Source organism: Calliphora vicina, chromosome 5 (genome assembly GCF_958450345.1).
Source record: "Calliphora vicina chromosome 5, idCalVici1.1, whole genome shotgun sequence".
NCBI lineage: Eukaryota > Metazoa > Arthropoda > Insecta > Diptera > Calliphoridae > Calliphora > Calliphora vicina.
In genome coordinates, this window is record NC_088784.1 from 12,683,647 (window position 1) to 12,701,877 (window position 18,231).

Sequence of the window (18,231 nt, forward strand, 5' to 3'; positions counted from 1 at the left end):
TAATATTGTTTTTTGAATTTTTTTCAAAATTTTAAAAAAAAATTTTCTATAAATTTTTGAAAAATTTACCATTTTTTCATATAAATGCTTGCCTGTTCTTTATTGTTGTTTTATAAATTTCTCTGTTGCTTTATTTGGGTAGCATCTCGACTTTAAACTACCCTAACTCTGCCATTTTCCAACAGATTTTTACAAATCCTTTTCTTTTTAAAAGGTGAAACTCTAAAAACTAAAAAACTAAAAAAAAAATTTAAAAATAAAATTTCCTATAAAAATTTGAACAAAATTTACCGTTTTTGAAATTTTGAAAAAAAAAGTTTTTTCATAAAATTTTTTCACTCGAAATTTGAACAAAATTTACAGTTTTTTCATACAAATGCTTGCCATTTTTAAAAATCCTATTCTTTTTGAAAGAATAGAATTTTTTTGAACTTTTGTTTTTCAAAATTAAATAAATTTCTCTGTTGCTTTATTTGGGTAGCATGTCGACTTTAAACTACCCTAACTCTGCCATTTTCTAACAGATTTTTACAAATCATATTCTTTTTAAAAGGTGAAACTCATATCTGTCAAACAAAAGAAGCAATTTTAAAATTAGTTTCAAAAGAACATATTTATGATGTTTTGAAGTTGTAGCTATAAAAATTCATTTCACTAAAACGAAGTGATCGAGAAAAACTATAAGTATTTCCGTAATATATGGACTTCAACAAAACATAGTTCCTACATGAGAATCTCTGCATATTTTTCTTCACTTTTTAATCACTGTGTAATTTACTACGATGTTTTTATACCTTTTCCTCTGTCCGTCTGTATGTTGAAATCAACATTCCATAGCCCGCAAATAACTTACAAACATAATTGATATATCTATATATGGAGATTTCTCGCGGTTCGGTTGTTATTTAAAATCGAGAAAATCAGCCCGGAATCAAACCTTCTATTAAAAAAAAAATTTAAAGAAATTTTGAAAAAAAAAATATTTTTCACTAAAAAATAAAAAACGATTTCGAAAAAAAAAATTTTTTTTTAAATTTTGAAAAAAAATTAGTTTTTTTAAAAAAAATTGTATTTTAAAGTATAATTTAGTGAATTATATATACCTGTTAGTACTAAATACGTTACATTAAAAAAAAAATTAAAAGAAATTTTGAAAAAAAAAAAATATTTTTCAAAAAATTTCGAATTCGCAAAAAAAAAATTTTTTTTTAAATTTTGAAAAAGAAATAATTTTAAATTTGTATTTTAAAGTATAATTTAGTGAATCGGCACAGCCGAATATAGCTATCTTACTTGTTGGTACTAAATATGTTTCTAACAACATTTTAGTACTAAATATATTTCTATCATCTTAGTACAAAATATGTTTCCAAAATTATTTTAGTTTAAAATAGGTTTCCATTTATATTTCTGTACTAAACATATTTTCTGCAATTATTTAGTACATAAAATGTTTATATTCTGTATAAAATAGGCCAATGCTAATTTTAGCACAACTTCAATTACTTTTTAGTACCAAACAATTTCTATTTAGTTAAACATTCATTATTCAAGGTTAATAAAAAGTACTTGAGAAATTACAATTTTTTTTAGAAAATTGCTTAGCAAATTTTCACCAAAAATAACCATAAATTTATAAAAGTTCAGCAAAAAAACAAGACTTTGTTTCAAGTTTTTTCTTTAGCTGCTTGTACAATCTTTAAGTACCGTTTAAACATCTATGTATCTGTATGAATTACTTTTTATAACTGTCAATTTTCTTAGTTTTTTCTTCTTATTTAAGATCTTTTTGTTTTGTTCCAACACAATGAAGATAAATTATTTGAATACATTTACAAAATACAGTTGAATGGCAAAAAAAAAGCTCAACTAAAAATAAAAATTTAAGCGAAAAAATATATCGTACAAAAAGTAGGAGGAATGGTTTGGTAGAGTAGATTGTAGAGTAGACAATTTAAACTGTATTTTTTCACGCTTTTGACTTTGCCGCAATGAATGAATGAACGAATGTAATGTAATGAATGAAGGCAGACTAGACTTACTTCGTCATGAACATGAACTTCATGCAATCTCCCCAAACAACAACATGAACAACAAACAGCCAGTCAGTCAGTCAGCAACATGAACGACTGAACATGAACAACAACTACAACTGTTTTTTTTTCAGTTTTTTTTTTTTTGTGAAATTTTGTTAACAACACAATATGTCGCCAGCATTATTTTTTTTGGAAGCTTTTTTATTTGTGGTTGGGTTTGGGGTTCAGGGCTTAAGTTTTGGAGATAATTTTTTTTAAGTTTAACAGATTAAAATTAATAAAGGGTTGTTAAGCCGAAACAATAGTTGTTGGTTGCAAAGAGAATTTTCAAAATATTCATAAATGTTTATGAGTCAAGTGTCAAGTTGCGTTTTGCATACCAGACAACAAAAATGCCTTTACATGACTACTACTACTGCCTCTTTCATAGTTTTTGCATCAGAATGTGATTGTGAAGATGACGATGATGATGATGATGTGATATTTCCGCAATTTTATGACATTGCCAAAAACCACTTTAAGTACTTAGACTTTTTTTATATAAATAAACATTTCATACTCACATTCATTCATTCATTTACTCTTTGGGGCTTTGTTTTCATTTGCTTATTTACTTTTCTACATATGAATATGTAAATATAGGTGTAGAATTGTATCCTAAAGCTATATTTTGACTTAACTTAAGCCTGAAGTGTTGAATGTTGACTTTACGTGAACCTCAACTCAACACCTTGTCGTCATATCCACACCGTAGTCGTCGTTTTCTTCCTCATCATCATCATCATACTGTCAACCGAATGTACTAATGATGCATATAATACACGTCTTGAACTAATCATTAATGAAGAAGAATGAGGGAACAAAACAAAAAATTTAAAGAAAAACAAAACCATTCCAAGTTAAACTTAATAAAAAAGAAAGAAAAGAAAACGAGTGAAATCATTCAAAGTCATGTTGACTTTTAACCCTTTAGAAAGGCATAGTAAGTTTTAAAAGAATCCGAACTGAATAACCTTTTAAAGGCTTAACAATTTTAGAAATCTTAAAAAGGTACCAAATCAGAAAATGTACCTAACAATATTTTAGTACACAATAAGACTACGCTAAAGACTACACTATGGACTACGGTAAAGACTACGTTATAAACTGCGCTATAGATTACGCTAAAAATTACGCTAAATACTACGCTAAAGACTACGCTATAGACTACACCATAGACTATGCTAAATGCTGTGTTATAGATTACGCTATGGACAACACTAACTACTACGCTATAGATTACGGAAACGACTTCGCTATATATTACGCTACGGATTATTATAGGCCATGTTATAGAAAACACTATAGACTACACTTTATAATACAGTATTTACTACATTATAGACTACGATATAAACTACGCTGTATATGCTATAACCTTCGCTGTAGAGTACACTAGACTAAACTTTACTAAAGATAACGAAATAGACAACACTATAGACTATACACTGTAGACTGAACTATACAATACATTACAGATTTTAATATGGTACATAGTACCACATTATAGGAATACCAAACTTTAAAGTCGGCGTGGTTTTTAAGTCAATGTTATTTATCTTATAAGTTTGTTATAAACAAATGTTTAACACGATTTTAAATTGTGGGTGTTTTTGCCACTCGAATTTGGTGAAATTTTAAAAGTGGGCGTGATTTTAATGTCAATATTTATATTTGTTCTTTTACAAATATGTAATTAACAAGTTTTCAATAGGATTTTGGTATTTTTTTTAGTTTTTGTCATGCCCATTTGCTGAAATTTTAAAAGTGGGCGTGATTTTTATGCTAATTTTCATATTTTTTCTCTTACATGTTTGTTATAAACCAGTTTTAATAAGATTTTAGTATTTTTTAGTTTTTGTCACGCCCATTTGGTGACATTTAAAAAGTGGGCGTGGTTTTAATGTCAATATTTATGTTTTTTTTCTTTTACAAGTTTGTTATAAACAATTTTAAATACGATTTTAATATTTTTTTTTATTTTTCCCCGCACATTTAGTGAAATTTTAAAAGTGGGCGTGGTTTGTGTATCAATATTTATGTTTTTTCTTTAAAAGTTTGTTATATACAAGTTTTTAATACGATTTGAATATTTCTTTAGTTTTTGCCACGCCCATTTGTTAAAATTTTAAAAGTGGGCGTGGTTTTTATGTCAATATTTAAGTTTTTCTCTTACCAGTTTGTTATAAATAAATTTCTAATACGATATTAATATTTTTTTGGTTTTTGTCACGACCATTTGTTGAAATTCTAAAAGTGGGCGTGATTTTTATGTCAATATTCATGGTTTTTCTTTTACAAGTTTGCTTTAAATAAATTTTCAATACGATTTTAATATTTTTTCCGAGCCCATTTAATAAAATTTTAAAAGTGGGTGTGGTTTTTATATCAATTTATAAGTTTGTTATAGTTCAGTTCTTAATACGATTTTAATATTTCTTTAGTTTTTGTCCCGCCCATTTGTTTAAATTTTAAAAATAGGCGTGGTTTTTATGTCTATATTCACGCTTTATCTCTTAAAAGTTTGTTATTAATAAATTTCAAATACGATATTTATATTTTATAGTTTTTATCACGCCCATTTGCTGAAATTTTAAAAGTGGGCGTGGTTTTTATTTTAATAATTAAGTTTTTTCTCTTACTAGTTTGTTATAAACATGTTTATAATACGATTTTAATATTTCTATAGTTTTTGTTACGCCCATTTGTTGAAATTTGAAAAGTGGGCGTGATTTTTATGTCAATATTCATGTTTTTTCTTTTAAAAGTTTGTTATTAATAAGTTTTTAATACGATTTTAATATTTTTTATATTTTTTCCCCACCCATTCAATGAAATTTTGAAAGTGGGCGTGGTTTTTATATTAATATTTCTGTTTCTTCTTTTATAAGTTTGTTACAGTTTAGTTCTTAATACGATTTTAATGTTTCTTTAGTTTTTGTCCCGCCCATTTGCTGAAATTTTTTAAGTGGGCGTGGTTTTTATGTCAATATTTATGTTTTTTTCTCTTAAAAGTTTGTTATAAAAACGTTTCTAATACGATTTTAACATTTCTATAGTTTTTATCACGCCCATTTGCTGAAATTTTAAAAGTGGGCGTGGTTTTTATTTTAATAATTATGTTTTTCTCTTACAAGTTTGTTATAAACATGTTTATAATACGATTTTAATATTTTTATAGTTTTTGTTACGCCCATTTAGTGAAATTTTAAAAGTGGGCGTGGTTTTTATGTTAATATTTATGTTTTTTCTCTTACAAGTTTGTTATAAACAAGTTTTCAATGCGAATTTAATATTTTTTAGATTTTTTCCCCGCCCATTTAATGAAATTTTAAAAGTGGGCGTGGTTTTTGTGTCAATATTTCTGTTTTTTTATTTTATAAGTTTGTTATAGTTTGTTATTAACAAGTTTTTAATACGATTTTAGTATTTCTATAGTTTTTGTTATGCCCATTTGTTGAAATTTTAAAAGTGGGCGTGGTTTTTATGCCAAAATTTATGTTTTATCTCTTAAAAATTTGTTATAAAAACGTTTCTAATACGATTATAATATTTCAATAGTTTTTGCTACGCCCATTTGTTGAAATTTTATAAGTGGGCATGGTTTTTATTTTAATAATTATGTTTTTTCTCTTACAAGTTTGTTATAAACAAGTTTACAATACGATTTTAGAGTTTTCCCAGCCCATTTAGTGAAATTTTAAAAGTGGGCGTGGTTTTATGTCAATATTTACGGTTTTGCTCTTACAAGTTTGTTAAAAATAAATTTGTTGTACGATTTTAATATTTATTTAGTTTTTGCCACTCCTATTTGTTGAAATTTTAAAAGTGGGCGTGATTTTTATGTTAATTTTCATATTTTTCTCATAAAAGTTTGTTATAAACAAATTTTCAATACGATTTTAATATTTTTTTAGATTTTTCCCCGCCAATTTAGTGAAATTTTAAAAATGGGCGTGGTTTTTATGCCAATATTTATGTTTTTACTCTTAAAAGTTTGTTATCAAAAAGTTTCTAATACGATTTCAATATTTCTATAGTTTTTGTTACGCCCATTTGTTGAAATCTTAAAAGTGGGCGTGATTTTTATGTCAATATTTATGTTTTTTCTGTTAAAAGTTTCTTATAAACAAGTTTTAAATACGATTTTAATATTTTTTTTTAGATTTTTACCCGCCCATTTAATGAAATTTTAAAAGTGGGCGTGGTTTTTATGGCATATTTAAGTTTTTTCTATTACAAGTTTGTTGTAGTTTAGTTTTTAATACGATTTTAATATTTCTTTAGATTTTTCCCCGCCCATTTTTGGAAATTTTAAAAGTGGGCGTGGTTTTAATGTTAATATTTATCTTTTTTCTCTTTCAAATTTTTTATATTTTTCTCTCTTACAAGTTACTAAATTGTTATATTTTCATTGAATCATAAAGTAAAGTATTGTGTGTAATGTGGTGTTTAAATGTCAAGGACTTAACTTGCTTTGCTGGCCCTTAAAAGGTTAACCATTAATCAAACCATCAGCAAATAAACTTCTTTTTTGCTGTGGCCACAAATTTCAGTATTTATTTACTTTCCACACGCAATTTAGATTTAAAATATTTACGTTTTACTGAAAAAATAATAATAAAAATCCAATACAAACAAATGGACATTTATACAAATTGATGACTGCTGCATTGCAACAACTGTTGTTGGTGATGAGGTATCAGTCAGTCTGTCTGTCTGTCTGCTTTGTTGGTTTCAATGTTACTTCAATGTTGAAACAATATCGACAAACAAATTAATATTAAAACATTGGTTGGTGGTGAATTTCTCCCTACAAATCACCACCCTCATAATTTTCAAATTTGTATTCAGAAACGTCCAACGATTTTTGTTTTTTCGAAATTTGAGTGTGTAAACAAAGCATTAAATTAATTTCAAGAATTTATTTATTTTATTTCATATATTTTTATTGCTTTTGTTATTTTTGTTTAATATTAATATTATTTTATATAAGAATCATCGCACTGCTCTTGAATTTTGTATTTCGCTTAAATCGCATATAAATTTCAAGCCCATTATTATGTGTGCAAAGAGTGTGGCGGCAGTTTAAATAACAAAATAAAATACACAAAAAAACCAAACAAAAATTTGTATCAATATTTGAAACCATGAAATTACTGTTGAAAATTAAAAAGGCACTAAACACAATAAAAACGAACGTATGACGCCGCGGCCGCTATATGAGTTCCATCACCAACCAACGTAATAATCATTAGTAACAGCAACACCACACCACCATTATCATCATCAACAGCCAAATCCATTGAGGGGTTTCATTCGCATTCAATTTATAACATAGAGCGTCAGCCGACTATATAGACTTGCAACCAACCCTTGTCAGTAGTTTTGCTGTTTGGTTTGAAATATATTTGTTGTCGTAGGTAGCAGTAGTAGTATGCAGTGGCAATTTATATTTGTGGATTAATTTCAATATCCCAAGTATTGAAATACATACAATTTATCGTTTAACTATGTGAAATGGTTTTTTGTCAAAACTGGGACTAGGGTAAATTACATATTTGTATGTGTGAACTTTGCGTATTTTGGGTGGTTTTTATTGTATGACATTCTTGGGAATTTTCCATTTATAAAACAAATAGCCAGCCACCACAGTTGCAAGTAAATGAATGGTGGTCCTTCGCATGAGGCAATGATTTTTAATTGTCTGCAAAACATTCCTACTTTATCGTAATGTTAATTAAAGGGCGAAAAGTCAAGTGTATTTTTGGTAAATTTTTCAATAGAAATATGTTATAAATTCTATTTATAACTTTATTCTAGGAATTTTTTATGAAATTGTTTCAAAATGTTTTGGCAACTGAGGACAGAAACAATTTAACAATGTTTATAAGCAGGATTTACGACATTTCCAACTGATTTTCTTTAATAAATTGGTTTTAAACACATTTTAAATATAAATTTAACGCCCACTTTGTGAAATGTTAAAAGTGGGCGTAATAAATATTTAAAAACTTACGCTATTTCTTCTTCATGTTTGTTATAAACAAGTTTTAAATGCGACTTAAACTTTTTTCCGTTTTTGCCACGCCCAGTTTGAAATATTTTAAAAGTAGGCTTAGTTTTTTATCTTAAATTTTAAAAGTGGGCGTGGATTTTATGTCAATATGTATGTTTTTTCTCTTAAAAGTTGTTTATAAACATGTCTTTTATACGATTTTAATATTCCTTAAGATTTTGCTCCGCCCATTTGGTGAAATTTCAAAAGTGGGCGTAATTTTTATTTCAATATTTATGTTTTTGCTCTTACATGTTTGTAATAAACAAGTTTTTAGTACGATTTTAATATTTTTTTTTAATTTTTGTCACGCCTTTTTGTTGAGATTTTAAAAGTGGGCGTAATTTTTATTTCAATATTTATGTTTTTTCTCTTACATGTTTGTTATAAACAAGTTTTTAGTACGATTTTAATATTTTTTTTTAATTTTTGTCACGCCTTTTTGTTGAGATTTTAAAAGTGGGCGTTGTTTTTATTTCAATATTTATGTTTGTCTCTAAAAAGTTTGTTATAAACATCTTCTTCATACGATTTTAATATTTTTATGGTTTTTGTCCCGCCCATTTGTTGAAATTTTAAAAGTGGGCGTGGTTTTTATGTCAATATTTTTGTTTAATCACTTTTAAATTGGTTTTATATATATCTCAAATACAATTTAATGTATTTTTTAATATTAATCACGCCCACTTTGTAAAATCTTAAAAGTGGGCGTGGTTAATAGTTCAAAACTTAAGTTTTTTCTCTTACATGATTGTTATATACAAATTTTAAATCCGATTTAATATTTTTTGTTTTTGCCACTCCCGTTTTGGAAAATTTTTAAAGTGGGCTTGATCAATGTATAAAAATTTACGTTTTTTCTATTATAAAATTAATTATATAAACACGTTTTAAATCCAATTTAATTTTTTTTTAAATTTTTTCACGCCCACTCAAAATTTTACAAAGTGGGCGTGGTTTTTATGACAATATTTATATTTTTTCTCTTACAAATTGGTTTTAAACCTATTTTAAATATAATTAAATTTATATTACATAAAAATCACGCCCACTTTGTAAAATTTTGAAAGTGGGCGTGGTAAATATTTTAAAATTTACGTTTTTCTTTCTATAAATTTGTTATAAACCAGTTTTAAATTCGTTTTTAATTGTTTCCACGCCCACTTTGTAATATTTTAAAAATGGGCATGGTTAAAATTTCAGAATTTAAGTTTCTTCTTTTACAAGTTTATTATAAAAAGAGGGTTTTAAATTTAATTTTTGAAACAATTTTCTCTGTCAAATTTAAATGTTTGTCATGATTACTCTGTGTCAACAGCAAATTGCATTAAAAAGTAATTATTTTTTTAAATCACTAATTAAACTTCTAAGTTCAAATTGTAAAATTTTTAATGGTGGGTGGGTGGTAAAAGGCAACAAATTCAACTTAAAAACTTTATTTTGTATGTCTTTGCTTCCCAAAAAATTCCTAAGCAGCAGTCAACATCTGTTATTCTTCTCAATGTCTTAAAAGAAATAAAAATTCACTCAAATGTTAGATGGCTGGTTGGCTGCTTTGGTTAGTTACTTTTTGGTATTCATTACAACACCAACAATATGTTTTTTTATTGGGTTTTGTTGTTGTTGCTGAAATAAATATCTTAAAGTTGAAATCTTTTGCTGTTATTGTTGTTGTTGTTACTTACTGTTCTTGTTGTTCTTGTAATATTAAAAAGGTTTGTTGAACTTGCTATTGTTTTGCGGCTGCTGCTGCTGCTGCTTGTTTCTTTCTAATGCTGTTTTTTTTTTGGTTTATTTGATGTCGGTGTAGTATTGTATCTTTAAGCTTTAATTTCCGTGTAGTTGAGGTTGTACATTTGCTATTTTTTTTTTAAAAAGTAGTGGGTACTGTTTTGAAGTTGTTTGATGTAAAAAGAAGTTACCTATATGTTGTTTTAAAATACCCTACAGCAGGTTTTTTGATTATAGAAAATTTCTACAGAAAATTGTGTTATACACAACATTTTCTATAGAAAATTGTGTTATACTCAATCTTTTTTATAGATAATTCAGTTATACACAACATTTTCTATAGAAAATTGTGTTATACACAACATTTTCTACAGAACATTTTGTTATACACTACATTTTCTATAGAAAATTGAGTTTTACACAACATTTTCTATAGAAAATTATGTTATACAAAACATTTTCTACAGAACATTTTGTTATACACAAAACTTTCTTCAGAAATTTTGTTATTTTTTGGAGAAAAAATGTAATGCACAATATTTTCTATAGAGAAAACTGTTATACACTAAATTTTCTATAGAGAAAACGATAAATTTTCTAAGAAAAAGTGTTATACACAACAATTTCTACAAACAAAACTGTTATATGCCAAATTTTTTATATAAAAAACTGTTATACATAACATTTTCTATAAAAAACTGTTATACACAGACATTTTTCTATAGAAAAAACTGTTATACATACAATTTTCTATAAAAAACTGTTATACAAAAAATATTTTTTATAGAGACAACTGTTATACACATAATTTTCTGTAGAGAAATCTGTTATACACCAAATTTTCTATAAAAAAAACAGTTACACTCCAAATTTTTTATAGAGAAAACGGTTTTACACAAATCTTTCTATAGTAAAAACTGTTATACACAGTTTTATATAGAAACACACCAATTTTTTTTTATAGAGACAACTGTTATAAACAAAATTTTCTATAGAGAAAACTGTTATACGCCAAAATTTCCTGAGAAAAAAACTGTTATACATAACATTTTCTATAAAAAAACTGTTATACACAAACATTTTTTATAGAGACAACTGTTATACACACATTTTTCTATAGAGAAAACTGTTATACACCAAATTTTCTAAGAAAAACTGTTATACAGCATTTTTTTATAGATACAACTGTCATAAACAAAATTTTTATAGAGAAAACTGTTATACGCCAAATTTTCCTTAGAGATAACTATTATACATAAAATTTTCCATAAAAAAAACTGTTATACACAAAATTATCTATAGAGAAAACTGTTATAAACCAAATTTTCTATAAAAAAACAGTTATACACCAAATTTTTTAAAAAACTGTTATACACAGTTTTATATAGAAATACACCAATTTTTTTTTGTAGATACAACTGTTATAAACAAAATTTTCTATAGAGAAAACTGTTATACATAAAATTTTCCACTGTTATACAAAACATTTTCTATAAAAAAAACTGTTATACACAAACATTTTTTTATAGAGACAACTGTTATACACAAAATTTTCTATAGAGAAAACTATAATACGCAAAATTTTCCATAAAAAAACTGTTATACACCAATTTTTTTATAGAGAAAACTGTTATACACAAAACTTTCTGTAGTACAAACTGTTATACACAGTTTTATATAGAAATACATAAATTTTTTTATAGAGACAATTGTTATAAAACAAATTTCTTTACTGTTATACGCCAAAATTTCCTGAGAAAAAAACTGTTATACATAACATTTTCTATAAAAAAACCGATATACACAAAATTTTTTTTATAGAGACAGGTGTTATACACAAGTTTTCTAGAGAGAAAACTGTTATACACCAAATTTTCTATAAAAAAAAACTGTTATAATGCAAATTTTCTGTTGAGAAAACATTTATACTCAAAAATTTCTATAGAAAAATCTGTTATACCCAGTTTATATATAGAAATTTCTAAAACATTTCCCTTAAAAAATATTTTGGATAGAGTGTTTTCAACTTCTGTGAGGCTTTATGCATGATTCTCTATACTTTGTTGCGGATTTTTCTAGCTATTGTTTTTAACATTTTTATTTTTTGTTTTTTCGGTCATGTTTTTAGTCAAAAAAAATCTAAGTTGTAATACTTTTACTTCCACTGCCAGCAAGTACTTGTTGTAAGTCATATAAAACATAATTTTACTACCTCTACTTTATTTCTTGCCATCTTATAGCTCTTTTTTTTCATCTTTCTAATTTTAAAGGTAAAATGTTAAAATTATTACTACTACTCTTTACTTTTTTTGGTTTCTTTCCAGATTTTATATACAATTTTATTGTTTGAAAGCGGCAAAACAGGTTTGTTTCTCATTTTTTTTTATAGCTGATAAAGTTTAAAATAATAATAAAAAAAAACAACTGAAATGATATGAAAAATAACTTAACAATTGAGCAGAAATACCTATGAAATTCTATTAAATAAATTATATTTGTGATTTAATTGAGTTTTGATGTTTGTGGATTGTTTTCTAAGAAGTATAAATATGTGGTTGCTAAGAACGTGGTAAAGGCAATTCAATTAAACCTTTTAAATAATATAAGAAATAAATTACTATTGCAATCTGAACAAACTGCAAAACAAAAAAACTAAAATTTTTTCTTTAAAATCTTCAATATTTTGAATAATTTTCTTTAGTATTCTATAGTAATTTATTCCTTTAAGTTGACATTAATTTTTATTATTTAAATTTCATGAATTTACACGCAATAGTAACGCCTTAAATCTGCACTTGAAAAAACGTTTATGCAAATGTCAACACATTTTTTTGCATTGTAGTTGTAGCTATAAATCAGATTCTATTCATAGAACATTTCAAACATTTCATTTGGAATAAAAATTTATTTAAAATACTGAAATGGAAAGGTGATTTGTAGTTGTAGCTATAATGAACCTTGAACCATATTAACGAAAAAACAAAACTACTTATCTCTACTTGAACTACATTCACAATAAAATTTGCACCCTCCCAGATGAATGACAATAAAAGTGACAATAGCAAACAACAGATAGAAGACAGTAGAACCTAGATATAAAAGACAAATGAAATAGGAACATGAAAAGAGCTGTAGAGAAACGTTAATAAATAAATTAATATTTAAATAATGATTTAATAACTTAAAACAAATATGGAAGCAATATTTAAGCTTAAAATTAAAAAATTTTTAGTGAAACAAATTTTTATTGAAAACATTTTGTTGAAACATTTTTTTTTTGCTGAGAAAAATTTTATAAGTGAAAAAAACTAAAATTCTAATGTTATGGTTAAAAAAAAAATTTTTCTGAAAAAAAATTTCGGGTTAAAAAATATTTTTCCCGATTTTGACCCATTCCGGGTCCGTATTACTATAGTGTTATATAAGTCGTTGGAAAGGTCTTAGAAATACCTATCATTATAGATCCATATTGTCTATATTAATGACTTATTAAGCCAGATATACAATAGGTCAAAAATAGGTAAAAAAAATCGAGGCAGTTGTGGTTTTTTGCTGATATCTCAGCCATTTGTGGGCCGATTTTTTCGATTTTAAATAGCATCCGAACCGGGACCATAGCGGATGTATTGATGTATGAATAATGTTTGTAAGTTATTTGGGGGCTACGGAAAGTGGATTTCAACATACAGATGGACAGACAGTCATGGTATAAAAATTTATTCTTAAAAAAGTAGAGAGAATTCATATTATCGAAGCTTTACTGTCTTTCATATATTTTTTTTAAGTTTCTCCATCAAAAAATTCATACAGTTTATGAAAAAAAAAATGCAAAATTGATGATTTCAAGAGTCAAATTGTCTGTTAATCTATAAATGACTGCCTGTCTGTCTAAACAACAAAATAAAAAAATTACTTTGTTTTTTCTCAACGTCCTTAAAAACATCTATCAGCAACACAGTTGATTTTGCATTAAAATTCATATGAGTTCTGAAAACAACAAATTTACATTGGCACTTTTAGTAGTTTATTTATTATTACACAAAAATGCATAAATTTATTTGCAAATTATTGTAATTTTTTTTATATCGCAACTATTTACTTTAAAATATTTAAACGTCATATGCTTTTCAAAATTCAATATAGAATTTATTTGAAATACTCACAACAGCAGCAGCCATTATTTTGCCAAGACCTTAAGTCAATTTTTCAATTTATTTTTTATTTAATATTCTAGATTTGTAGTTGTTTTTTTTTTGTTTTTGAGGTTTGTTTCTAGAGATTTAGAGCTAAATTGTTCTTTATAAATTATAATCAATTATTATCACATTGCTGGTTTTTTTTTGTTTATTTATTTTTTAAATTTTAAATATTTTTTTGTTTTGCTTTTTTTAAATGATGTCATTCGGTTTAGGATTTATTTTGAACATTTTTTGTTTGTATTTAAAAAAGTTAATCGTTTTTCATTAATCAAGATTATTTTACAAAAAATCATAAAAACTACATAGTTTTACATAAATCATTTTAAAATCTGATAAAATATTATTGTAAATGTTTGGTTTCTAATGAGAAAACACATTAAAATCTGTTAAGATTTTTGTTGTTGTTGTTGTTGTTTTTTGAAACACATATTGTGGGTAGATTTTATTATTGACAGCTAATGTCAGAGACAAGATATTTTAAATATTTTATATAACATAATAATTATGTATATTAAAAGGGCTCTAATATATTACAATAATAAAATATCTGTTTAGTAAAGAGCTTTTGAAATAAACATTTAAACAGAATAAAAGTTATGGAAATTTTTCAAGCTACCGTTACTCCTTAAATAGCATTTCAGCTCAACTACTGTTACAATTCCCGTTGTAAATACCACTAAATACCGTCACTGATATTTTATAAATAATTTTGAATAAAAAATGTTTAAAATTTTTTTGTTAATTAAAATTTCCCTGAATGGAAATTTTTAAGAACGTGAGAAATTTTTAAAAAGTTTGCAAATTTGTGTTAAGCTTTTAGATCTTGTTTTAATAATATAACAATTTTGGAAAACTATTTGTTAAATAAAATTTCCCTCAAAGGGAAATTTTTTCATAAAGGGAAATTTTGAATATTTTGTTCAAATATTATTAAACACATTCCACTTGTTATAAAAGTATAAAATATTTGTTAATAACGCTTTCTAATAAAATTTCCCTTGAAGGGAAAATTTTTCAAATTAAGGGAAATTTTGAAAATTATTAAAAAAAATGGTAATCTAACAGAATTAATTTTAAAAATATGAAATCTTTCGAAAAATTTTAGTTTAGTAAAATTTCCCTAGAAGGGAAATTTTTCTAATTAAGGGAAATTTTGAAAATTATTAAATTTTTTTAAAAAACTTACACATTTTGTTTCAAAAATATAAAAGTTGTCGAAAAAGTTTAGTTTATTAAAATTTCCCTAAAAGGGAAATTTTTTTTAAAAAGGGAAATTTTGAATATTTTATGAAAATTTTATTAAACACATTCCAAATGTCATGAAAATATAAAATATTTGTTAATAAAGCTTTTGAATAAAATTTGCCTTGAAGGGAAATTTTTCTAATTAAAGGAAATTTTGAAAATTATTAAATTTTTTTTGTAAGCTTACAGATTTAATTTTAAAAATATAAAAGTTATCGAAAAATTTTAGTTTAGTAAAATTTCCCTAAAAGGGAAATTTTTTTATAAAGGGAAATTTTGAATATTTTTGGAAAATTTTATTAAACACATTCCAAATGTCATAAAAACATAAAATATTTGTTAATAACGCTATCTAATAAAATTTCCCTTGAAGGGAAATTTTGAAAATTAAGGGAAATTTTGAAAATTATTAAATTTTTTTAAAAAACTTACAGCTTTTGTTTTAAAAATGTAAAAGTTGTAGAAAAATTTTAGGTTAGTAAAATTTCCCTTGAAGGGAAATTTTTTTCATAAAGGGAAATTTTGAATATTTTGTGAAATTTTATTAAACACATTCCAAATGTCATAAAAATATAAAATATTTGTTAATAACGCTTTCTAATAAATTTCCCTTAAAGGGAAATTTTGAAAATTATTAAATTTTTTTTGTAAGCTTACAGATTTAATTTTAAAAATATAAAAGTTGTCGAAAAAATTTAGTTTAGTAAAATTTCCCTAAAAGGGAAATTATTTTTATAAAGGGAAATTTGGATTTTTTATAAAAATTTTATTAAACACATTCCAGATGTCATAAAAATATAAAATATTTGTTAATAATACTTCCTAATAAAATTTCCCTAGAAGGGAAATTTTTAAAATTGAGGGAAATTTTGAAAATTTTTGAAAATTAGTTTTAAGCTTTTAAATCTAGGTTTAATAATATAAAAGTTGTCGAAAAATTTTAGTTTAGTAAATTTACCCTAAAAGGGAAATTTTTTTTATAAAGGGAAATTTTGAATATTTTTGGAAAATTTTATTAAACACATTCCAAATTAAGGGAAATTTTGAAAATTTTTGCAAATTAGTTTAAAGCTTTTAAATCTGGGTTTAATAATATAAAAGTTATCGAAAAATTTAAGTTTAGTAAAATTTCCCTAAAAGGGAAATTTTTTGAAAATTTTATTAAACAAATTCCAAGTGTCATAAAAATATAAAATATTTGTTAATAACGCTATCTAATACAATTTCCCTTGAAGGGAAATTTTGAAAATTATGGGAAATTTTTGAAAATTTTTGCAAATTAGTTTTAAGTTTTTAAATCTGGGTATATAAAAGTTGTCGAAAAATTTTAGTTTAGTAAAATTTCCCTAAAAGGGACATTTTTTTTATAAAGAGAAATTTTGAATATTTTGTGAAAATTTTATTAAACAAATTCCAAGTGTCATAAAAATATAAAATATTTGTTTGAAATTTTTCAAATTAAGGGAAATTTTGAAAATTATTAAATTTTTTTTGTAAGCTTACAGATTTAATTTTAAAAATATAAAAGTTGTCGAAAAATTTTAGTTTTGTAAAATTTCCCTTAAAGGGAAATTTTTTTATAAAGGGATATTTTGAATATTTTGTGAAAATTTTATTAAACACATTCCAGATGTTATAAAAACATCAAACATTTGTTAATATCGCTTTCTAATAAAATTTCCCTTGAAGGGAAATTTTTCAAATAAAGGGAAATTTTGAAAATTGTTGAAAATTTTTTGTAAGCTTAAAGATTTTGTTTTAAAAATATACAATTTTTCGAAAAATTTTAGTTTAATAAAATTTCCCTGAAAGGAAAATTTTTTTTAAAAAGGGAAATTTTTAAAATTAGCTAAATTTGAATTTGGGTTGAAAATTTATTTGTAAAAATCTAAAAATTTTGGAAAAATGTTTGTTAAAGAAAATTTTTCTTAAATGGATTTTTTTTAAAAAGGTAAATTTTTTATAAATTTGTAGTTAGCTTCAAAAGTTAGGTTAAATAAAATTTACTTGAAGGAACATTTTTCAAAACAAATAAAATTTTCAAAATTTGTTTAATTATAAAACATTTGTTAATATCGTTATCAAATAAAATTTCCCTTTAAGGGAAATTTTCAAAACGTTTGAATATTTGTGTTAAAAAACATATGTAAAATAAAATTTCCCTTTAAGTGAAAAATGTGTAGAGCAATTTCTCTAGGTGATATCATTTGACAAATATTTTTTATATTATTTTCTTGACAATTTTTAGTTTTAATAACTGTAATAAAATTGTTCCAAATTCTTTAAGTACTTAAAAAATAATATTTGGGTTAATTCACAAAAATGTCTGTGGGTGTACGTATAAAATCTATGAAATTTTAATTTTTATTTTCAAATGACCTCCTCTACTAATTGTGACACTTCTCTCCACTTAGAATATTTTAAAACATTCACACGTTAGTGTCTTCGTTGTCGTTGTCACCGACGACGTCATCATCTGCATCACCTCAATTATAACGTCCGGCTAACGGTCAACATAGCAACATTTCAGCTACAGGATATTTACACAAATTATTAACGCTCTGCTGCTGAGTTAATGGACGTTTCTCTTCTAAAAGAATACTTGAATAATTACTGTATTAAATTAATGACAGGTGTGTGCTGCACTTAGTAACTTGAAATGCGGCGCTTTATAATTAAAACCCAACAGCTTTGGTTTTATTTCTCTAAATTCTATTAAATAAAAACCACAACAATTAAACAATTGTCTCATAAAAAAATATGAAAAATATGCTCTAATGTTTAGCAATAATTAACTAATTGTGAGTGACAGCTGTCATAGTTTTAGAGAAGAAAAAAAAACCTGTCATTTCACTTTAGTTATAATTATAAGGCGTTGTAATGAAATCTACAAGAAAATAAAAAGTGAAAGAATAGGAAAAAT

The 18,231-nt window shown here is 24.8% G+C and overlaps 1 protein-coding gene across 1 annotated transcript in view; it reads left to right on the plus strand.

The window, feature by feature from the left end:
• uzip (unzipped) overlaps positions 1–18,231 on the plus strand; it is an 89,544-nt gene that overhangs the window by 24,099 nt on the left and 47,214 nt on the right. The window contains exon 3 of the mRNA XM_065512170.1: positions 12,189–12,228. The gene's annotated coding sequence lies outside the window, so the exon portion shown is untranslated. The remainder of the gene's footprint in view (positions 1–12,188; positions 12,229–18,231) is intronic.